This window comes from Pseudorca crassidens, chromosome 15 (assembly GCF_039906515.1).
Source record: "Pseudorca crassidens isolate mPseCra1 chromosome 15, mPseCra1.hap1, whole genome shotgun sequence".
NCBI classification, from domain to species: domain Eukaryota; kingdom Metazoa; phylum Chordata; class Mammalia; order Artiodactyla; family Delphinidae; genus Pseudorca; species Pseudorca crassidens.
Genome location: NC_090310.1, coordinates 49,230,716 through 49,235,009, shown reverse-complemented (window position 1 = coordinate 49,235,009; position 4,294 = coordinate 49,230,716).

Below are 4,294 nucleotides of genomic sequence, written 5' to 3'. Positions count from 1 at the left end.
TGCTAAAAGAAAAGAAAAATAAATTAGACTTCATCACAATTAAAAACTTCTTTAATTTTTTAAAATAAATTATTTATTTGTTTATTTTTGGCTGCGTTGGGTCTACATTGCTGTGTGTGGGCTTTCTCTAGTTGCTGCAGGAGGGGGCTACTCTTTGTTGTGGTGCGTGGGCTTCTCATTGCAGTGGCTTCTCTTGTGATGGAGCATAGGCTCTAGGCACGTGGGCTTCAGTAGTTGTGGCACATGGGCTTCAGTAGTTGAGGTGCGTGGGCTTCAGTAGTTGTGGCACGCAGGCTCAGTAGTTGTGGCTTGCGGACTCTAGAGCACAGGCTCAGTAGTTGTGGTGCACGGGCTTAGTTGATCCACGGCATGAGGGATCTTCCCAGACCAGGGCTTGAACCTGTGTCTCCTGCACTGGCAGGAGGATTCTTAACCACTGTGCCACCAGGGAAGTCCTAAAACCTTTTTTTAATATTTTCATTTTTAATTGAAGTATAGTCAATTTACAATATTATATTAGTTTCAGGTGTACAATATAATGATTCAATATTTTTATAGATTATACTCCATTTAAAGTTATTATAAAATATTGACTATATTCCCTACACTGAACAATATATCCTTGTAGCTTATTTAATTTACACTTAGTAGTTTGTACCTCTTAATCCGTTACTCCTATCTTGACCTGCTCCCCTTCTCCGTCCCCACTGGTAACCACTAGTTTGGTCTCTATATCTGTGAGTCTGCTTCTGTTTTGTTATATTCATTTATTTGTTTTATTTTTTAGATTTCACATATAAGTGATTTTGTACAATGTTTGTCTTTCTCTGTCTGACTTAATTCAATATTAAGAATTTAATATTGAATTAAATATTAAATTTAATATTAATACTAAATGAAATGCATAATTTCATTCTTTTTTATGGTTAAGTAATATTCTATTATATATATAAAATATATATTATATATATTATATATAATATATATAATATATATATAATATATATATTATATATATATTATATATATTATATATATGCATGGCACATTTTCTTTATCCATTCATCTGTTGATAGGCACTTAGGATGCTTCCATATCTTGGCTATTCTAAATACTGCTACTATGAATATTGGGGTGCATGTATCTTTTCAAATTAGTGTTTTTGTTTTCTTTGGGTATATGCCCAGCAGTGGAATTGCTGGATCATATGGTAGTTTGGGTTTTAGTTTTTTGAGAAACCTCCATACTATTTTCCATAGTGGCTGCACCAATTTATAATCCCACTAACAGTGTAATAGGGTTGCCTTTTCTCCACATCCTTGCCAACATTTGCTATTTATAGACTTTTTGACAATAGTCATTTTGACAGGTGTGAGGTGATATCTCATTGTGGTTTTGATTTGCATTTCTCTGATGATTAGTGATGTTGAACATTTTTTTCATGTGCCTGTTGGCCATTTGTATATCTTCTTTGGAAAAATGTCTATTCAGGTCTTCTACCCATTTTTAAATTGGGTTGTTTTTTGTTTTATGTTTTTGATATTGAGTTGTATGAGCTGTTTATTTTTGGATATTAACCCCTTATCATCATGTCATTTGCAAATATTTTCCTACCACTCAGTAGGTTGTCTTTTTATTTTGTAGATGGTTTCCTTTGCTGTGAAAAAAAAAAAAACTTTTAAGTTTATTTACGTCCCATTTGTTTATTATTGATTTTGCTTCCTGTGCCTTAGGAGACAGATACCCCAAAATATTGCTATGACTTATGTCAAAGAGTGTTCTGCCTATATTTTCTTCTAGGAATTTTATGGTTTCCTGTCTTACATTTAGGTCTTAAATCCATTTTGAGTTTATTTTTGTATATGATGTTCTAAATTCATTCTTTTACATGTAAATATCCATTTTTCCCATCCCCACTTGTTGAAAATACAGTATTTTCTCCATTGTATATTCTTGCCTCCTTTGTCATAGATTAGTTGATCATAGGTGCATAGGTTTATTTCTGGGCTTTCTATTCTGTCCCACTGATCCATGTGTCTGTTTCTGTGCCAGTACCATACTGTTTTTATTACTGTATCTTTGTTAGTATAGTCTTCAGCCAGGGAGCATAATTCCTCCAGCTCTGTTCTTCCTTCTCAATATTGTTTTGGCCATTCAGGGTCTTTGTGTTTTCATACAAATTTTAGAATTATTTGCTCTAGTTCCATGAAAAATGCCATTGGTATTTTGATAGGGATTGCATTGAATCTGTAGATTACTTTGGGTAGTATGGACATTCTAACATCGTGCTCAATGGTGAAAAGCTGAAAGCTTTTCCTTTAAAATCAGGAACAAGACAAGGTTGCCCATTCTCACCACTTCTATTTAACATAGTATTGGACGTTCTAGCCTTAGTAATCAGATAAGAAAAAGAAATAAAAGGTATGAAGATTGGAAGGGAAGAAGTAAAACTGTTACTATTTGCAGATGACATGATAGTATATACAGAAAATACTAAAGTCTACACCAAAAAAACCTATTAGAATTAATAAATGAATTCAGTAAAATTGCAGGATACAAGATCAATACACATAAATCTGTTGCTTTTCTATATGCTAATAATGAACTATCAGAATGAGAAAATAAGAAAACAGTTCCATTTAAAATCATATCAAGAAAGAATAAAATACCTAGGAATAGGTATTTATTTTATTAATAGGAATAGGTATTTGCCTCTTTAAGAGGCAAAAGAGCTATACTCTGAAAACTATAAAACATTGATGAAGAAAATTGAAGTTGATACAAAGTAATGGAAAGATATCTTATGTTCATGGATTGGCAAAATTTAAAAATATTTTGAGCTTCAAAGGACACCATAAAAAATGTGAACAGACAACCTACAGAATGGGATGAACTATTTGTAAATCATACATCTGATGAATGTCTAGTATCTAGAATATATAAACAATTATTACAATTCAGCAACCAAAGACAAAGAACCCAATTAAAAAATGGGCAAAGACTCTCAATAGACATTTCCACAATTAAGATACCAATGGTCAATAAGCACATGAAAAGATGCTGAACATCATTTGCCATTAAAGAAATGCAAATCAAAACCACAGGATAACACTTCACATCCACTAGGATGGCTAGAATCAGAAAGACAGATAATGACAAGTGTTGGTGAGGTTGTGGAGAAATTGGAAGCCTTGTGTATTGCTGCTAGGAATGTAAAATGGCACAGCTGCTTTGGAAAACCATCTGGAAGTTTTCAAATGGTTAAACAAAGAGCTACTGTAAGATCCAACAATTCCACTCCTAGGTATACACCCAAAGAAATAAATATGTGTGTGCACACAAATACTTGTATATAAATATTTGTAATAGCATTATTCATAATAGCCAAAAATTAGAAACAAATGTCCCTCAGCTGATGAATGGATAAATAAAATGTGACATATATATACAATGTAATACTATTTGGCCATAAAAATAAATAAAGTACTGATACATTATACAATGTGGATGAACCTTGAAGACATCCTAAGTGAAAGAAACCAGTCACAGAAGGCCATATTATATAATTTCATTTATATTCAATGTCCAGAAGAGGCAAATCCATAGAGACAGAAAATAGATTAGTGGATTTTTGGGGGCTCATGGGAGGAGGGAATGGGGACTGACTACTAATGGGAATGAGGTTTCTTTTGGGGGTGATGAAAATATTCTAATTGTGGTGATGGTTGCACAACTTAGTGAATATACTTAAATCCACTGAATTGTTTAATTTTGTGAATTGTATGGTATGTGAATTATATTTCAATGAAACTATTATGTTTTAAAAATTATATCAGATGACTTACTTAACCTCACGTGAATAAATTACCTAAACCTTAAAGTCCTTCACCAAATAAAAATAAATTTGACAGGTTTCAGTATTTAAGAGATATTAGAGGAATCTTTTATTTTGAGTCCATGTTTTTTAAAAAGCTAGATATATAAAACTCAAATTTGTTAACTTAGGACAAACTTCCTGAACGCTAGGAGAAAAAGGTATTTGGTACTCTGTCCTTGGTCAAAAACAATGTTAGGCTGTTGTTGTCCTAGCTATTATTCTATACCAGGTTGTCCAAGCTATTATTTAGGAGAAGCATCAAGATAAATTCTGAGGATTTAAAAAATATCAGATGTAAGTGAAAACAAAATTAAAAATGTTTTTTAAGTTCTTTTTTTCCCAGCATATTCATGTGAAAAACACATGGTAATATTTCATCTTTGTTTCTTTATTCAGCTTGCCAAAGAAACAGGCAAG